The 20,868-nt window shown below is 35.7% G+C and overlaps 1 long non-coding RNA gene and 1 pseudogene across 1 annotated transcript; both read left to right on the plus strand.

Annotated features, from left to right (window-relative positions):
- The window catches only part of LOC123544213 (kinesin-like protein KIF13A), an 80,279-nt pseudogene that overhangs the window by 28,570 nt on the left and 30,841 nt on the right, over positions 1-20,868 (plus strand).
- LOC128558534 (uncharacterized) lies at positions 13,297-13,976 on the plus strand. The gene is made up of 2 exons (XR_008371690.1): positions 13,297-13,588; positions 13,732-13,976. It is a non-coding gene; the product is annotated as an uncharacterized LOC128558534 (long non-coding RNA).

A 20,868-nucleotide genomic window follows, 5' to 3' on the forward strand; every position in this document is an offset into this window, starting at 1 on the left:
TTCACTGATTTATGACCTGGAAAAAACTATGATAGAGAATGTGCGTGCCTGGTATTCAGATTAAATTCTGTTTTGAACTGGTTTATAATTATTCTAGACTAGTTCACTGATTTATACATTTTCAGATAAAACTGAAGCAGACTGTGATAGAGAAAGCGCATTAATAGACCAGTGGGTATCACTGACTGAGGAAAGAAATGCTGTGATGGTTCCCGTAGCAGGCAGTGAAATTCCAGGGGCACCAGCAGACTGGTAATGATTTTTGAGTTAATATCGTAGTGTGAGAAAAGAAGGCTGCTAGTCTAAAGGTCCTGTTTATCCATAGCCAGATAAAATCCTCTAGGGCTGTCACCCCAGATTTTTCCTCTTTGACAGTATCACAGAAAGCAGTACACCTGTAGTCATTTTTTCTTCCTCTCTGATTTATTTTGGGAGGCTTTCTGACAAAATTTGTGCTCTAATTGAACTTTTATTTCTGGTCCTTTTGGGAAAATGGGGTTTCACTATAATGGAGTTACCTCCCATTTACATGTTAACAAAGTGTGCTATCACTTTGCTTGGTTGTGTTTATATCTTCTTACAGAAGAAGCTTGTGTTCAGAATTGTGCAGGAGGTTCACCCTTAAGCCCTCTACAGACGGTAGGTTTTTGTTGTACAACACTAATTTTCTCAAAGATGTACAATTTTGAAATTGTACATTTTTCACATACAGACAGTATTCCATTCCAATATAAATCACAGACATTTACCTAGTAAACATAGTGCATCAGGTACTAAAAAAAATGTAACCATTAATAATAAAAAAATTGATATTCACCTTTTTATGTCCCATGAATTTGATTAGCATGACACAGTTACATAAGCCACACCATGAGAAAACCAACATTGTGGCTTTGCGACCAGCATGGATGCAGACCAGCCTGTGCATCCGCGCAGTCTGGTCAGGATCAATGATGTTTGATTTCAAAGTCTATTGCAATTAGAGAAACTGTTAGCGAACAGCATGGATCAGACTGCGCGGATGCTGGTCGGAAACGCACTATGTTGGTTTTCTCATGGCGCGGCTCAAATCATTTAACTTTTCAGTGTCATCTGTTTTCCATTATGCATTAGAAGCCATTTTATATTCAGATTTGTGTTTATTTTTTGGGCAATTGTTTCTGGAATTTCATTCACTTGCCTCTTATCAACTAATTATTTACCAATTTGTTGCTTGTCAACGTGGGTGGTACGTAAGGCAAAACTTACAAAATAGAATATGTCCTAATCTGTAAGTCAAGACTTAAGATTTACGAAATTAAGGAATAGCATCATACACACGATAATATTCGGCTGTACATCTTGAATTTAATTGGTGTTGTACAACAAAATCCTACCGTCTGTAGAGGGCTTTACCCTGCTAAATTTCTATACGTATATGAACTTGTTGTCTTTCAATTTGGACAGTACCATTAACTGTTTAAAGGGGTGCTTATCAAAACAAAAAGATTTTGACTGAATAGCAAACAGGGCAGATCATGATCAGACTGCACGGATGGGCAGGCGATCGTGATCTACACTGGTCGCAAAGGCCAAGTCAATCGTGTCCATCATGTTAAGTGTTAATTAGGTTTAAGCAGCAATTGAAGCAGAACTGAAATGCTTTTGTGTAACCCCTGTATTAAAAAAAAAAAGATTTTTTTGGGGGGGAAAAATTGATGCTTTTTTTCTGGAGAAATTGGGCTGCATAACAATTAATTGTTAAAGAATACCAATTATTATTATGGAGCTATAATTTCCATTCTATGGCATATCCTCTGATAAGTGATGCACATTCCAAAAAAATAAATCGCCACAAATGAAATTGGTTCCATCAGTTTTGCCTCTCAATTTTCTGCTTTCCTTTATTCAGATAAACCTAGTTGTCCTTAAAATTTGTTCACTGTTTTGTTTTTTATTGCCAGCTAACAGAAATCTTTCCTTTAGATTCAGTCTTGATGTGATGATGCTGTATTTGCAGCGGCCCAGACTCTAGGGACTTGTTCTTACCAGAGCAATATCTGTGTCATTTTCTTTTCTCTGGTTATAATTTCCCTGAACAACGCCAGGAACTATTTTTGTGGCGACCCATTATTGAATTATACATCTAGGATAGGAAGAAATTAAAATCTTCATTTAACAAGAATAAAGTTACATGACACTGAAAGAGTAGATATCTTTTGTGTCACATTCTTGAGATATTTTTATTGGTAAGAATTTGTATATTGAGCAACATACACTCCTTCACAGCTGTTTTAATTGGTTGAGTTTTGCTTGTTGCAGTTATTGGGGAAAATGGATTTTTTTGTAAATATTGGTCAATATATTCAAATTTTAATTTACAGAGTGCTTTGTCAGCTTTTTTAGGGTTGCTGTCTGACTATGAATCTAAGGATTGAATTTTATCTCAGGCATGAGTTATTGAATAAATAACACTCTCCATCTAAATCATTTCTCACCCTCTGTCTAATGTTGAGAAGTTGATCAGGAAAATGAGAGTTTACTTCCTTAGTAGAATTGCTGATAATGGCTAGATCACCTTAGCTTCACATACCTGATATATTATTGGAACTCAGTGTTCAGAAACAACCCAAACAAATGGGTTTTAATATGTGAAATCTGTCATTAGCGCTTTGCAACCTGTAAGGATCCAGACCAGATACAAAATGCATAGATGCGAGGATAAATAAATGAACAGTATGAATGTGTGGATAAACAAACAGTATGGATGTGTGGAAAAATAAGAGTATGGATGTGTGGATAAATGAACAGTATTGATGTGTGGCTAAACAAACAGTATGGATGTGGGGATAAACAAATAGTATGGATGTGTGGATAAACAAACAGTATGGATGTGGGGATAAACAAACAGTATGGATGTGGGGATAAACAAACAGTATGGATGTGTGGATAAATAAACAGTATGGATGTGTGGATAAACAAACAGTATGGATGTGGGGATAAACAAACAGTATGGATGTGTGGATAAACAAACAGTATGGATGTGGGGATAAACAAACAGTATGGATGTGTGGATAAACAAACAGTATGGATGTGGGGATAAACAAACAGTATGGATGTGTGGATAAACAGACAGTATGGATGTGTGGATAAACAAACAGTATGGATGTGTGGATAAATGAACAGTATGGATGTGGGGATAAACAAACAGTATGGATGTGGGGATAAACAAATAGTATGGATGTGTGGGTAAACAAACAGTATGGATGTGTGGGTAAACAAACAGTATGGATATAGGGATAAAAAAACATGTGCACTTAACAAATCCTTGCTGGTCACTAAGCCCTTACATTGGTTTTCACACAGTGGAGCTGAAATTTATACTTTATTTTTCAGGGAAGCTCCGCCTGACATGGAACAACATCGACCAGTGCTCTTTCTGGATTTAAATTGTACGTATTGTCTGATTCAATCTTACAATTTTAATATTTTTCTTTCAACATTATTTTTAAGATTTCAAGGTAATTGTTACTCAGTTCCTATGAGGAGCCAACTAGTTCAATGACATCAGGATCTTGAAAGAAAATTTTAATGGAATCGATAGGCAGAGAAATGTAATATCTAATAAAGCCCTGCATGCTTTGAACTAAAATCCTTATAATCTGTTAAAGCTCTATTTTAATGAGAGCTTAAAGGACCTAGCGTTGGGATTAGTGTCAGAAAATTTTAAGAACATGAAAATCAAGTTGACAGTTATGTAGGACATAGAAAATAAAAAAAAGTGGATAATAATTATCTAGCAAGTCCAAAACCAGTCATTTTAATTAATACACCATTCAATTTACCCAGTGTGTTACGTGTTGTCACCTTGTCTTCCATTGGTTCTGTTTTAGTAGCAGTTTATTTGTTATGGCTTTAAATATGACCATTTTGCATAAAATGTTTTGCTGAAAGGTAACGCTCAATTTTTTGCAACATCAGCTTCTGCAGCTTTTTTGTTTTCTTTACTCCATCTCAAATAAGATTAATGTAGTCATAAAAAGAAAATGCCCTAAAATCTCAGTTATAAACCAGATTTAAAAATAATCTGGTCTCGGAAATATGCCAATGATTCCTGCAGTATTGGTAAAGAAGTCTCCAACATTCAACATGCTCTATAGACAGAATACAAGTGTGTTGGCCTGAAAAAAAAAACAGATGACGTGTGGTCAGTATTATTGTAAAATTTTGTCAAGGTCTGAAATGAAATAGAAAAATAGGGAAACTGCAAAGGTGGCTCTCAACAAAAGTGAAAATGTTGCAGGCTCCTTTTGACTGAGCTTGTTCATGGATGGTTGTGGAAATGCATATGCTACCGTTCATGCCATCAAGCCCCAGGTTGAGCAGAACTTGGTGTTTAAGATCACGTTTTGTCTTCTCTTCAGTGGCTGAAGCTTAAAAGTGGCTGTGACCAAGAATATTTTTCCAAAACCTTTTATCTTGATAAATAACTTACACTAAGCTGATTTTGTTTCCTTATACTGATAATAGTACATCAAAGTAAGCCGACAAATCCTTGTAAAAAGTTGAAATAGGCCACACTTACCAGGATTCTGTGGTATGATAAAATATCTGAATTTAGGAATATGTAACCAGATGATCCCTTTTAGCTTGAGGACACAGATACTGCAATGTCATTTAACTTGGTGTATATTAAAATGTGAGGTTTTGGCAGATGTGGCTATTTTATTTGGACATGACATTTATGGGTCTTAAATGTTAAAAAACACATAAATGGGGAATTTATTTGTTAATTTAGGTTACATTTTGTGGGAAGGCCATTTTTCAGGACAGGTCCTGATTTTAGGCTTTTGACTGCCAGAATTTCCCTTTATAGCTCTATTGAAAAAGAAGATATCAGGGTTGTTTATTTATTTATTTATTTATTTATTTATTTATTTATTTATTTCATTGAGACCTGCATAGGCTGATAGCAAAATCCCAAAAAGTAGTCCCTCACAAATATTAATGATTTCACAGTACGACTTGAATCACTTGAGTTTCTTGTAGTTTGATTCATTTTGTTGTGTCTAGAAAATTAAAGAGTCTGTTAGATGAAAAATTGCTTATGGTTAGATAAATTTGTTTTCTTGTCCAGTAATTCCTCATGTCTTATAAATGTCATTGTATTATCTGCTTAGAGGCAAAACAGATATAAAAGTAGGCCTTTGGTGTCAATAAAATCATGGAAATGGCCTCTAAATCTTTTGTCAGTAAATAAAATGTCAGGTTTTTCAGAAATGATAACACTTTATAAAGAAGTGTCAGTCATGTTGTTCAAACTAATGAAGTCTAAATCAGGATCCCCTTACAGAAGAAAAAGGCCTGCTGCGTACTCTTGCTGTGTACATACAGCGTATATGATGCGTACATGATGTGTACTGAAATCAAGGGCTTTAAATAGTACGCAGGATATACACCGCACATACACCGATAGTACGTTTGTAGTACACTTTTGACATGCAAATGAGCTCTGCCGCGTACTACTTGCTGCGTACATGCTGTGGACTACATAGTACACAGGATGTACGCTGGAGGAATTAAGTATGCGGGAAATAGTACGCAGCATATACGCGGCACATACACTTTTCACATGCAAATGAGCCTGCGGTGTACTACCCCTGCGGCGTACATGCTGTGTACTCCTGCGGCGTACATGCTGTGTACTCCTGCGGCGTACATTCTGTGTACTCCTGGCCCGAGTCCTGCGGCGTACATGCTGTGTACTCCTGCTGCATACATGCTGTGTACTCTTGTGGCGAAACTGCTGTGATAATGTAAATTCCTTACCCCACCAACTTTCTTATGCAAATGCTGATCATTTGGACAGAAAAAAACTGAAAAAAGATAAGTGACATGCATCAATAAGTATTTACCCTTACCAAAATAATGTAGACTGATGTTATCAAATAAATTAGTATGCTTTTCTTCATCCACTTTTCAATGAAATAAATCAATTTTTGTAGCATGTAATTTGGTAAACATCTGAAGAAAATGGCGTAACTGCATCAAGGGGAAACAACTTTAATGCAACTAAATATAAGTGTTATAAATTTCGAAGTATCTGCGGTGTACATGCAGTGTACTATTTTCTTGTACAAGTCCCTCCTGCGTACATGCAGTGTACTCCTTAAATTTTCAGAGTCTGTGCTGCGTACTTGAAGTGTACTAGTGACCTCCTGCGTACATGCTGTGTACTCGTCGAAATAGTACGCGGCATGTACGCGGCATGCGGTGTATGTAAAATGTACTCCTCTGGCGTACTACTGTGTTCGGGGCATATACACGGCAAATACGCAGCATGTACGCCACAGAGGCTTGCTTCTGTAAGGGCGATTTAATTATGTCTGGCTTAGAGATTTATAAAATATTTTTATTCAAGAAAGTTGTTGGAGAAATACACCTGAACAAATTGAGTTGTCTATGTAGCCCAGGAATTCCATTACTTCTGTCTGATTTTGTGATAAGTACAAAAGTTATTGTGTTTTATTTGAGTTATATGCTGTCTTGCAGTCATAAGTACATATTTTTACGTAAGCACCACAAAGGTCAAGGTCACTTATTACAAAGAGTTTTAAAGTGTAACTATGAAGCCTAGCCAGGTCATATTAAATCGTCATAAAGTCCAGAAGGCTACACAACCAGGTTTCTGGAGTTTGATTCTGTTTCCAACTGAAATTATTTCTAGCCTATGTGATGTAAAATGCTATTGAGAATCATACAGCTGTTTCAAGGTCAAGGTCAGTTTGAATCAAGATTATGATGATTAATTGAGCTGTGTAGATCAAAATGTTCATCTGCTATGTACTTGAATATACACATGGTATTCCTATCAATGGTATTTATAGCACGAGTGTTGCCCTTAATCCAGAACCTTCACATAGTAATCAACTGTTTGTAGTGTTCATTTCTTAGCTTAGTCCCTTTGATGACAGCTGTAAAAAGGTTAGACTGTCCTTCCTGCTAAACTTACTAAGATATCATGCATGTCTTTGATTGATAAAAATTGGCAGAAAACCTGATGTGTATACAACTATATATAAAAAAACAACTTTGTATTAATTTCAGGTGTGTGCCATTGCATCTTGGGATTCTTCAATCCATGACTCGGCGAACCTGAATCGTATAACTGGAGCAGATAATCGTGTGTATTTGATACTTAAGGTGGTGTTGCGACTAAGTCACCCTGCTTACATGGAAGTTGTGCTGCGTAAACGTATCTGTGTGAATGTAAAACATCGTAACATGAGTCTGACAGACAAACTGAAGAAAAAGATGTGGTATGGCGGGGTAAGTCTATGATATGTTTAATATCTTAAAAGTTTTTGTGATTATAGGCTGAACACCACTAAATACAACTGTTCTTTATTTCATATAAAATCCACTTACTAAGTAACATTTTTTGGACATTTTCTAGTATATCAGATGTTAGAGACTTGTATTCCAGTAAAGAACTATATCCCAACTGTAGATAAAGAAAAGGGGTGTTAATTTTATATAAGAAAGCTACAATTTGTTAAATACAACTCACTGGATTTGCTCCTTCCCATTTCTTTCAATGTCTCTTTCTTAGACTTAAGTTCCTATGCTGCCATTTTTTATCTAGCATGCAGTAGGAACATTCCAAGTTTGATAGCATGCTACAAATACATGCTGAAACACAGTTACTATTGAGGACGGGCACAAGGAAAGGAAGAAAGATTAGGACTATTTATTTTTGGCCTACTTGTGACCAGCATAGGCTTACATTTGATTTGGTAGCAATCAGCCTATAATGGAGGTTTATATACATACATATATTCATAAACCTGAAAGATATATTTCAGAATGGTAACACCAGTAATGACTATATTTAAATGTAGTCAGACATGTATATTAATTAAGACCAGACTTTAGATAGTAAAAAACTGATAATGACAAAGTTGTCTTTGTTTACCAAGAATCTTCTTGATGTAGGTTATAGAACTATTTTAAATTAGACCTTTAAAAAGTACTAGTAATGTAAACTGTCATAATATTGATCATAATCTTTAATTATACATTGATGCATTGGCTTGATGATTGTTCTTGTTTCTTCCAGGAAAGCCTACATGGGAGTGGTGTCACATTTGATGTTGTCTCAAACATTCCAAAGGTAATCTTATACTGGCAGAACTTTACTTAGCTCCAGCACTATCTCATTTATTGATAAGCTGGTGGGTTTTGTCTATCATCATAGTCTGTTTGGAGGAAACAATATTTTTAGTGTAATGGCTGTTGAAATATACAGTAAGTCATTAGAGCTATTTCTAAATCCATCTTTAAAATGGGAAGTTTGAAACCAATTTTGTACTAGATACAGTCAGACTTCATTCGCTCAAACTAAACAGGGCCAGCAGAATTTTTGGTACGAGCCATCAAACAAAAGTACATTGTATAGGGATTTGGACAGGACCAGACAATGAATTTAAGAAAAGGGTGGTGTTGCTATAAATTTAGTTCAAATGAACAAAATTTGACAAGTAAGTTGATTGGCAGTACTTAATAATAGGTATATTTGAATCAAACTGTTGATAGAATACTGCGAATTGTTAAACTAAATTTGCATGCAAATTATTTCCAGGCATCTGAAGACTTAGAGCACATGGAAAGTCTTGCACAGATGGCCGCATCACAGAATGAAGTGAGTGCCACTGACGGGGAGACGTATATAGAGAAGTACATCAAGGGCGTGTCTGCAGTAGAGAGTATACTCACTCTGGATAGGCTGAGACAGGTCAGTAATCTTCAGGATTGAGTCAAAGGTCGTAAAACTTTTGACCTTAATGATTGGGTCGAAGGTCATAAAAATTTTATGCCAGTGAAACAAAGGGGGAATTCAAACATTATAAGATTCTTTCACAAGTTGAATTTCCTGGCCTCGAGGTCAACTGTCCAGGCAGTAACGAGGCTCTGCCTAGTTACCACATAAACAAGATATTCCCGTCTGCAGCTAATTCGGTAATAGAATCTTTTTCTTGCATACCACATTCAAGAAATAGTAATAATAATAATAAAATCAATCGAATAGCTTTCTTTTTAGAACTGTCCTAAATTCTTGTCTGGTATGCAAGAATGTATATTCTGCTTTAAACAACAGATGATGCATGTACCAGTGAGAGAACATTATGATATCAGTTAAGATGTCAGAGAGCCGTATAATTATTTCAGTTCATTACTACTCAGATGAATGAAGTTTAGCGTTATGTTGACATACGATAAGTTCCGCAATAATTAAGCTTATTTCTTACTTTGACATCGTGCGTACACAATTTTTATGAGTTTACTTACCTAACTTATATATGTCGGGTTAGGATACACCAGAAAGTTAAATACCATATTCAACCACCTCGGTAGCCTAGTGGTAGTGCACCCGCTTCGAGTGCGGGAGGCGTGGGTTCGATCCCCGGCTGCGTCGTACCAGAGACGTAAAAAAATGGTACTAGCAGCTTCCTCGCTTGGTGCTCAGCATTAAGGGGATAGTGTTAGGACTGGTCAGCCCAGTGTCAGTATAATGTGACTGGGTGGGGTATCATGCCATGTGTCTACGGCGTGATATTCTAGTGAGGAAGCACTATAAAGTTGGGCATTGTGCTCACTGCTATAAGTAGACACCGTCATTTATATGACTGAAAAATTGTTGAAAAAGACGTTAAACCCGAACACACAAAATACCATATTCTACTTCTTTTTTTTCAACTTTGTATATTTTATCACACACAGAGTGAAATAATATGAGTTTGGTGGTCAGATTCTTGACTGGATGTTTTGTCACATGTTGTCGCCACTTCACCTATGCAGTCAAGACAGTTATATGTGACCTTTAGCTGGAACTTTGAAAAAAGTTTGGAACATTGAAAAAAGTTCACGTATGTCACAGACTCTTGAAAGACAGTCTCAAAATATGAATAGCTTCACATTTATATAAAGCATACCTGCATATTTTATATGTAGAATGTTAAACCATGATAAAAAAAGAACAACTGATAATTTTTTTAATTTTTATAAAGTTAATATTTTGAAATGATATATGAAAATAATCAATATCCTCTGATTGCTGTCAACTGTGAAGGTGCCAAGTACAAAAAAGGGGACAAAGACATTAATATATATTGTTCTGTAATGTCAGCAAGAGGTGACATATGTTATTACAGACTGGTAATAAATATCAGTATAGATATTTAGTTATCGGGGAATGCTTTGATCAAGCTTCTCTTTGTACTGAATATACGCTTGCAGAGATATAACAATCATTCCCATATTGTCCCCATCATATTTATCGAAAAACAGCTAGCAAGAAATATGATGATAGTCAAACTTAGTTATTTCCCTTAACAAAAGGATCTTCAGAACAATATTATATGGCGAAGGGACTGGCTCAAAAGTCATTCAATACCGACAGACAGTATTACTTCCAGACAGGAAAAGTACAATAACTTTCCAGGGCTCTCGTTTGGCAAAATTTAGGGCCGAATATATTGGCCCCATTCCCCCCTCAAAATGGTATGTTTTTTTCCCCCCATTTCAAAAAAATTCCCCCCCTCAAGTCCAAGAACATCAGTGCTAAGCGTTTTGCAGCTGATTTGTTGGCCTTAAAATTTTATTGTTTCCAAAAATTCAGTGGCTCAGAGAAAAAATACGAAGTGTGATGTCTAAATAAGGTTGTTTATATTTGGCAGAATTCATACAGCAGAGTTTATAATTAGTAAAGGCCATTTATGAAAAAAGGGGAAAAAACTCGCAAAGAATTGATTTTTGGTGAAGGCATTATACAATATGTATGTAACAGCATACTAAAAGTATAGAATGTTATCATGGTGCAAAATGCATTTATTGGGGTAAAAAGTTTAAAAATATAATTGAAACTGTGAATTTCTGGAATCGGCCCATAATGATGTCAATATTTTTATTAAGAAATCGAAATTTTGCATGGTAGTAGGCAGTTATAACACAAAAAAAATAAGCTCATGACTACTTTAAAAAAAATCCAAGATGGCCACCAAAATCCAAGATGACGGCCATTAAATTCTCATTACACAGGAAACCCGTTTAAGTATTTCACAAAGTTCAAATAGTGTGGAAAATGACCAGCATCATAGAAGATACACACATTTTATTTCAAAACACACAAACTTCAGTCTTAAACAAATTCAAGATGGCTTCTCAATTCCAAAATGGCCGCCATAGGGTCATTTAGACAATACAGACCCCGAATAAGAAAATGGCGCTAAAAATGGTTTGATTGAAAATATTTTTCTTGCATCAAACATGACCCCCATTTTTTCTGATTTTTATTCAGCAGTGACAAAATTCGTCAAGAGAATGTAAGATACAGACATTTAAAGTAGGTCCCGATGTGTGCTGCAGTCATTGGAAATATGACAATTTTATATAGAATAACGAAGAACAGCTATTTAGTGTGCTGTAACATACAAGGGTACATTGGTAAAAATTGAAATCTGGCCAGATGAGGATGGGAAAGGTTTACTTTGGCTAGAATTTGGTAGAAGATGACAAATTTATTGCAATTTTGCTTTAAATATTGATAAACACAAAAAGGCCACATTTTCAATGTATTTGTGTGTATGCACAGTATTTTTTCTCAAAATTGCACTTTGGTATCCTAACGATTGCTAATTTATAGTAGTTAGAGGTACAGTTGAACATATTTCACAGTTTAAATGTGTAATTTGCCCTGACAGTGTAGCAGATCACAGTAGAAAATGACAAAACAGGGCAAAAGTAGGCTACAGTTATGATAACTGATTGAAAATTATGTTGTGACAGCTATTTTGCCAAAATTTGACGAGTTGTCACATGTTACTGAAATTGCCATAAAACCTTAGAAATTGTTGGTATAAACTAAAAGCTTGTATTTAAGTTGTTTGTACATTTCAAATGAAACTGGCACAATCTTAGAAAAAAAGTTTTTCTTATAGCATACAGACACTTGATAGGAAAATGGTCAAAAATCGTAGTCGCATAATGGCGGATTCACATAGTCATCATTTTTTGCTCTTTAAGAACTATTTTCCTTACTTTATTTGCAAAATTTGCTGAAATCAAATGATAGATCTATGCTTGACATGTAGGTAGAATTTTCATAATAAAATAATAACACTACAGAATGTGTCATGTTGACTTAGATCATACACTACCACTATAAGGATCTCATTGTTTAGCTAATTTTGCAGTTTGTGTGTTTGACTGAAAATATTTTTTCTGCATCAAGCATGACCCCTGCTTTCCTTTTTCATTTTATTCAGTATTGACAATATTCTGCAAGAAAATATAAGTTACAGACATTTAAAATAGGTCCTGATGTGCGCTGCAGTCATTGGGAATATGTGAATTTTATAAAGAATAAAAAAAGAACAGCTATTAAGTGTGTCATAACCTTTAACAAAACATTAACTGAATACATTTTACTAAAGTACGATTCACAATAGCATAGAAATCTACCGGTATATCATAACAACACTTCCACATACCATATGTAAATATCAGGATTCGAGTTATATTACACATGAAAATGCTTACGCCTTTAGAATCTTGAACAAGTAACGGGCCTAATGGCTATGGTGGCTGTTCTATGTTGTAACGTAGAGCTGGTGAGACCATATACAGTACCTTATAAATATTTTTTCTCTGGCTACCTCACCTAAATGATTCATGACTGTAATGATTTCAGGGATCAGGCGAATCACTCAATGTTTCAAACTAATAATCTTCAACTAATGATAATCAGCTCAAACTCCTATAGGCTGGCAATACTGTGTTTGACTTTTTTTTGAAGTTCCTGTCAGCCAATGTCTTTGAATCGACTACATATGAGTGTCCTTTCGCATAGATGTTCAGCCGGTGTTCTCTTACATGAAGCTGCAACTCAGTATAATTGCCCTAACTCCTTGATGCTCAGCACTTATATGCTATAAAATATAGCATTAAAATGACCCTAAGGCCTCGGCTGTACTTCCCCGATAACGTTTAATCTCGTTCTCTTACTGACTCAGAAGATTACCAAGCCAAACGTCTCCGTCTCAGATTTCTGATGATCAGCCTGTATTTGCTATCATCTATCCCGTAAAGGTTTAATTTCTATGCGCTGGCCTTTACGCTCGAAACTTAGTTACAATACTGCAACTATTCTTTAGTCTCAAACGTCTATTTTTAACCAGGTTTTCACCGGAAACCTGAGTTATTAGATTGGGGTAGATGTTGGTTGGGTGGGCGGGCGGCGGCAGCGGTGGCGTTAAACTGGTGTTTCCGGTCAATAACTTTTGTTTCGGTAAAGATATTTGAATAAAACTTGGTATGTATGTAGCTTATATCAAGACAAAGGCTGGGATTGATTTTGGGGTTTCTGGGGTCAAGGTCAAGGTCACTGTTACTTTAAATAGAAAAAGGGTTTCCAGTCAATAACTTTTGTTTCGGTAAAGATATTTGAATAAAACTTGGTATGTATGTAGCTTATATCAAGACAAAGGCTGGGATTGATTTTGGGGTTTCTGGGGTCAAGGTCAAGGTCACTGTTACTTTAAATAGAAAAAGGGTTTCCAGTCAATAACTTTTGTTTCGGTAAAGATATTTGAATAAAACTTGGTATGTATGTAGCTTATATCAAGACAAAGGCTGGGATTGATTTTGGGGTTTCTGGGTCAAGGTCAAGGTCACTGTTACTTAAAATAGAAAAAGGTTTCCGGTCAATAACTTAACTTAGGAATGAGCTATCATGATGAAACTTGGTGTATAGAAAACTTATATAAAGTTGTAGCTTGGGATTGATTTTGGGGTTTCTGGGATCAAGGTCAAGGTCATTGTTACTAAAAATAGGGTTAGGGTTAGGGTTAGCATATCTTCTACATGCATGGAGGGATTTTGATGAAAGTTGGCACAATTGTTCACCATCATGAGACGGAGTGTCATGCGCAAGAACCAGGTCCCTAGGTCTAAGGTCAAGGTCACACTTAGAGGTCAAAGGATACAAGAATGAAAACTTTGTCCGGAGCATATCTTCTTCATGCATAGAGGGATTTTGATGTAACTTGGCACAATTATACACCATCATGAGACGAAGTGTCTTGCGCAGTTCCCTTCTTTAGAATTACTTCCCTTTGTTGTTACTATAAATAGCTTATATTGTAACTTTTTCATTACTAGACGTAGGGAAAAATCGAGACCACTTTTCTGTAGTACAACATGCATGTTACATCCAATTTTGAGGTGTATTTTGACCAATCTCTACCTGGTAAGGATTTCTGTGTGGACTTTTTTTTATTTTAAGATTAACTTCCCTTAGTTGTTACTATAAATAACTTTAATTGTAACTTTTTTTATAATTGACCGTAGGGAAAAACCAAGACCACTTTTCTGTGGTACAACATAGTTGTTACTTTCTAATTTTAGGTGTATTTTAAGGTATCTCTACCTGGTAAGGAGTTTTTTTGTGGACTTAGAAAAACAAAAGAATTACAATGATTTCTAAACTACCACAAAATTAAAATTACATCTGCAAATACAGGTGCTAGAGTAAGAAATTTGCTGTGACGGGCGTATATTGTGACATTCTGGCACTCTTGTTTATTCTTATGAAAAGTGTTGAAAACCTGGTTTCGTGGCATTGCCGCGTTTCTTGCATATAATTTATCTGCCCTGAAAGTGTAGCTGCAACAACTCTTTTTTCAAGCTACCGAGATAAATTATAAGTTGATTCTTTGATGTGTGGATACAAAACGACTTCATTGTAATTCATCTTCTTATCTATACCCTAGCACAGGTGTGCTTTGACTGGTGCTATTAATGGAACCTGTTTCTGGTTGGTCCAAATTCGAACATATTTTACATTGAATACACGAGTACTTGATCTAACAAATATTTGGTTCTCTTTTACTATATGATTGTATTTAACATAATGTGTGATGCTGAGATCAAGCTATGACTGTTATTAACCCAAGTCGTTCAAAGGTTATAACAAACTAAATAGCTGTTCGTCTTTATACTATGCAAAATTGACATATTTCCAATGGCTGCAGCACACATCAGGAAGAATTTAGAATGTCTGTAACTTACATTTTCTTGAAGAATATTATCAGTGCGGAATAAATATCAAAAGAAAAGTGGGGGTTATGTTTGATGCAAGAAAAATATTTTTAGTCAAACATACAAATTGCAAAATCAGCTGAAAATGAGACCCCAGATTGCAGTGGTGGTGTATGATATAAGTTTCCATGGCAAATTCTGTCATGTCATTATTTCTTTGTGAAAATGCTACCTACATGTCAAGCATAGATCTTTCATGTCATTTCAGAAAAATAAATGCAAAATCTAAGGAAAATAGCTCTACAGAGCCAAAAAAAAAGGGGGGCAGAAAAAGGCTGAGGACTTTTTGAATCTACCATATTTTTCGTGCCCCATTTTCCTTTTTAATGAAAAAGAAAATTAACTGAAAACACCTTTTCCTCAAAACCATGATTATCAGATTGGAAATGATCTTACTAAGAAAGAAAAGTACCCATCCTCATATATTTTGTTAATAAATAAGGAAGTTATCGCTGCTTTACGACAATTTCTACTGCCAAATGACTCGGCAGTTTTATCTGTATACTTCACTATTGCCCCGTATTGAATCTGCTGGCAGTATGTTATTCATCTTAGGTCAACTGCATACTGTTACTAACAATAACTAGCTTATTATATGTAAAAGCAATGATATGAGACAATTTGACATAAAATCGACGACAATTCTGGTTTAAATGTCGTTTTATGGCGGCCATATTGAATTTAGGACACCATTTTGTTTTCTTCTAAATTTCTAATTAGTTTACATTTTGCACAATATAGTATTATAATGTAGTGCCAAAGTTGGACCTCCTTAGATGCATAAATCTGTTGTTATGAGCCGATTCCAGAAATCCACAGTTTCATTAATATTTTAAACATTTTAACCCCAAAAATAGACATTTTACATCATGATACTTTTCTATACTTTTTATATGTTGTTTCATGCATCTTGTATAATACTTACACAAAAAATCAATTCTTTGCGAGTTTTTTCCTTTATTTGGCATTTTGGTCATAAATGGCCTTTACTAAATTAACAGAATTCAGGTTTGGGTCAGTTAAGTTGAAAAGAATGTTTATATTTGTTTGCATTTCTTTTCGCGTTTGAAATTCCCCCTCAAAAGAATTTTTTTGAAAAATCATGCGAAATTCCCCCCTTGCATGGACCCTGGCCCAAGTCCCAAAAAGCGAACGAGAGCCCTGCTTTCTGTGTCAGACGTGGAGTCATTTAATTCAAGATATTTTTTATAGGAAATTGCTTTGGCTGTAATGAATCATGGTTGTTTAAGTCTGAGAGTCTTTTTATATCTGAGGGAGTGGGGTGGAGGGTGTCACCCATATGGCCTAGTCTGTAATCACAAATTCAAGGGGTTAGAGGGGTCACTCGTACGGTCTAGTCTGTAATCATATAGTGTTATTTTAGCTAAATTTAATTAAAAAAAAACAACCTCTTTCTGTTTTCTTAAGTTCAAAATAATGTAAATACATCATGGATCTGTCTAATCGAAAAAATCTGAATATCTCCTTAAACTATTTTCATTCAGACATATTGTTGGATGAAGAAAACATTTTAGGTAGTTTGTAAAAACATTTTTGTCGAGCCCACTTGCGGTGGGCTCGATATAGTCGTCACTTTTGGCGGGTTGGTGTATGTGTGTCTGTGCGTCCGTCGGATTTTGTCCAGACCATAACTTTGACCAATCTTGTTTATATTTGGCATGAATGTACCTCAATGAGAAGGCGTGTTGTGTGCTAACCCCATGTTCCTACTTCAAAGGTCAAGGTCACAGTTGGAGGTTAAAGGTCAAATTGAAGTTTGTCCGGACCATAACTTTGACATGCATAGGCCAATCTTGTTTATATTTGGCATGAATTTTAACCTCAATGGGAAGGAGTGTCGTGCACAAACTCCATGTTCCTATCTCAAAGGTCAGGGTCACAGTTGGAGGTCAAAGGTCATATTGAAGTTTGTCCGGCCATTTCTTCTTCATGCATGGTTGGATTTTGATGTAACTTGGCATGAAGATTCACTATTATGAAATGAGAGTGTCATGCACAAGAACCAGGTCCCTAGGTCTAAGGTCAAGGTCACATTTAGAGGCCGAAGGTGCTGGCGGGCTCCACATTCTGCCCTTGGGCTCGCAGAATGTATTTCTAGTAGAAAAAAGTAGACAAGAAGCTTTGTGTTGAAAAAAACTGACATAATTCTTTCTTCAATGCAAATTGAAAGCAAGTGTAGAAAGCAACAAATAACTATTCCAAAGTGTGGCATGCATACCCCGCTACTTAATAAATTTGATCATCTTTCATTTTTCAGGAGGTAGCTGTGAAAGAATTAATGGCCAAGCAAGGGCAGTCACTCTGTAAAACCACAAGTGTTCCAAATATACACCAGGTATAAAATTTGTGAAAAGCTGTTTTGGGTGTAATATTTAAAAAATAAACAAAAAGTTAAAATCTGAATATGCAGCTTATCTTAGGAGAAAGAAGGGAGGGAAACTTAGACTTTTAGGGCTTTCTCTAGGTTGTCGAAAAAAATATATGAGCGGCGCCATGAGAAAACCAACATAGTAGCTTGGATCAAGACCAGCCTGCACAGGATCCATGCTGTTCGCTAACAGTTTCTTTAATTCCAATAGGCTTTGAAAGCTTACAGCATGGATCCTGACCAGACTGCTGATTCCATGCTGGTCGCAAAGGCACTATGTTGGTTTTCTCATGGTGCGGCTCAAATACCTTTTTACTGAAGCAGTATTTCAGAAATTAAAAATTGAGACCAATTGTCTGCATTCATAAAGTTGCTTCTTTACAGTATATGACACAGGATCTCTGATAGAGCTGTCAGTTGAAACAACATATGAGCCATGCCATGAGAAAACCAACATAATGCATTTGCGACCAGCGCATCCACGCAATCTGGTCAGGATCCTTGCTGTTTGCTTTCAAAACCTATTGGAATTAGAGAATCCGTTAGCGAACAGCGTGGATCCATGCTGGTCGCAAATGCATTTTGTTGATTTTCTCATGGCACGGCTCAAATGTGCTTGTTAGTGTACTAAATGTTAGTAAAATGTTACTTGATGGGGGCTTTTTCCGCTTGAATGCTTTATAAGCTAAGTGTAGGAGAAAAACCCTTTTCTACTCATTGTGATATAGGTAGACAAAATCACCTTTTTGAATTTTGTATTTCGTGCAAAATAACTTATTTTATAGTTCACCAGTTGTTAACTTAATAATTTATTGAACTTTGAAATTTCATGATATTTGTAAAACCATAATGAGGTGATTTTGTCCACTAATGTTATAATGAACAGAGAAGGGTATATAGTGGACAGGGGATTTAATTGTACTTCACTCAGAAATCATTCATATAAAGTGAATGTTACAAAACACAAAAGTATGGATTGTCTTATTCAGTATCCATGGTTACGAAAAACAGAGGTAAGATTTCTCAATGTATTAATTGAGGCTAGTCTTCTTGTGAGAAGTGCTGTGAAAAGTTAGCTCACTTAAATTGATCATAATACAGTCACAAATATGTATAATCAGTCACAGTTTGAAAATGAAGTGTGAAAAATTAACTTTTGGTTTGAAGTGTGATTTTAAAATCTTGAATTTCACTGTGATGTGCTAATACAGAAAATTACTATCACACTATGCAGTCAGGTATTTCTACCTGTTTGTATTTTCTTCATGCTTTTTAGAATGCTATTGGTGATTTTCTCATTGTAAAAAGTACCATGTTCGAGAAATAGCATTTCATCTTCAGTAATTCATGAATCCCAATGCACCCTGTTGTTTTTGAGCTTGCTTTGAAAAAAGTTGTTTTAAATGGTAGAGAGTCAGTGAGCCCTTTATATTCGCTCAGATAATGTACATGTATATACAATAACTTTAGAGAAAGGGATTTTCACAAACTATTATTAGGTCAGGTTAATATAGATTTAATAATTTTTAATTCACTGCTTTTTGCTGCTAAAGTAGTAAACTTAATGATTAAAATAGTAAAAGAAGTCAAATGAAAAATTTGTTTTGGACCAGTGAAAAATATCAAGTTGATGGTAGATTTTACTGTGGCAGGTCTCGTTTAATTTTCACTTTTGTGACTTCAGGCTACAGAATGTTTACTGCTTTCATCTTTTGCTTCTCAATCTAAGTTTGTGAATAAACATATAGCTTCTTATTTAAAATGTTCTGAAAGACTCTCCACCTACTATTATACTTAATAAGGCACTCATTGAAAAGTGATTGGACCAGACTAAATTTGAGACGCGCCATGAGAAAACCAACATAGTGGCTTTGCGACCAGCATGGATCCAGACCAGCCTGCGCATCCGTGCAGTCTGGTCAGGATCCATGCTGTTCGCTAATGGTTTCTCTAATTGCAATAGGCTTTGAAAGCAGACAGCATGGATCCTGACCAGACTGCACAGATGCGCAGATCCATGCTGGTTTCAGATGCACTATATTGGTTTTCTCATGATTGTGTTTTCTATGGTAAACTTGCGACTGCTCAGAAAGTATATTTGAAATTGCCTATTTTTAGCTAAACTTCTCAAAGAATAAAGAGGGTTATTTTACTTGCTCCAACATCAGTGATCTTCCGGTTGAGGTTTTATGGCAAGTTTGTCATTTTCACTATATCTTCTTAACTACTGCCCTATTATCCTTAAATCTCGCGTAAGGATTGGTGTTTGCAAGGGACAGACATCATTTGGTGTTTGGTACCCCAAAAGTCAAGGTCACTGGGGTCAGATTTTGTAACAGTGCTGGACAGTTTTGTGTCACACATTATAAATTTCTCTGTATCTAAAACAGTAGTACAGTAATTCTATTGCATTTTCTTTTATCTCTCATTTTCACTTGAAGTCTCTCTTTGCAAACTTTTTCGATTAGTCAAGCAAACTGTCCTTCTGGCAGCTCTTTCTGTTTTATCTAATTACTAATTTTTGCAAGTACTTTTAGGAAATTTTAAAATGTCTCAAATTTCTTTTGCTTTAAAGTCTACTTTCTTCCAACCTTCTGAAAACTTCAGCTCCTCCTTTTTCTAAGAAGTGCAGTTGAAAACCAGACGGACAAACTCCATATCTCTTAACGTGAATTTGTGTCATGAAAGTTCCTGCTTTATTGTGCAGTTTGCATATGAGCCGTGCCATGAGAAAACCAACGCGCAAGACCCAGATCCGTAGCTCAAAGGTCAAGGTCACACTTAGACATTAAAGGTCATATTTCATGATAGTGCATTGATGGGCGTGTCCGGTCCATATCTTTGTCATTCATGCATGGATTCTAAAATTATTGGGCATGAATGTGTACCACAGTAAGACGACTTGTCGCGAGCAAGACCAAGGTCCGTAGCTCAAAAGTCAAGGTCACACTTAGACGTTAAAGGTCATATTTCAGGATAGTGCAATGATGGGCATGTCCGGTCCATATCTTTGTCATTCATGCATGGATTTTAAAATAACTACGCATGAATGTGTGGCACAGTAAAACGACGTGTCGCGCGCAAGACCCAGGTCCGTAGGTCAAAGGTCCTAAACTCTAACATCAGCCATAACTATTCATTCAAAGTGCCATCGGGGGCATGTGTCATCCTATGGAGACAGCTCTTGTTGTATATATAGATTTCCTTGCAAAAATACACCAGTAATTAAAACTGTGTGCATGGTAGAAGCACACAAGATACTATTCTATGAAATCATGATTTTAAAAAAAAAATTCTTATTGTGTGAAGTGGTAAAAATACTTTTTGATAAATTAAGCTTGATG

The sequence above is a fragment of the Mercenaria mercenaria genome, chromosome 7, assembly GCF_021730395.1.
Source record: "Mercenaria mercenaria strain notata chromosome 7, MADL_Memer_1, whole genome shotgun sequence".
Taxonomy (NCBI): Eukaryota; Metazoa; Mollusca; class Bivalvia; order Venerida; family Veneridae; genus Mercenaria; species Mercenaria mercenaria.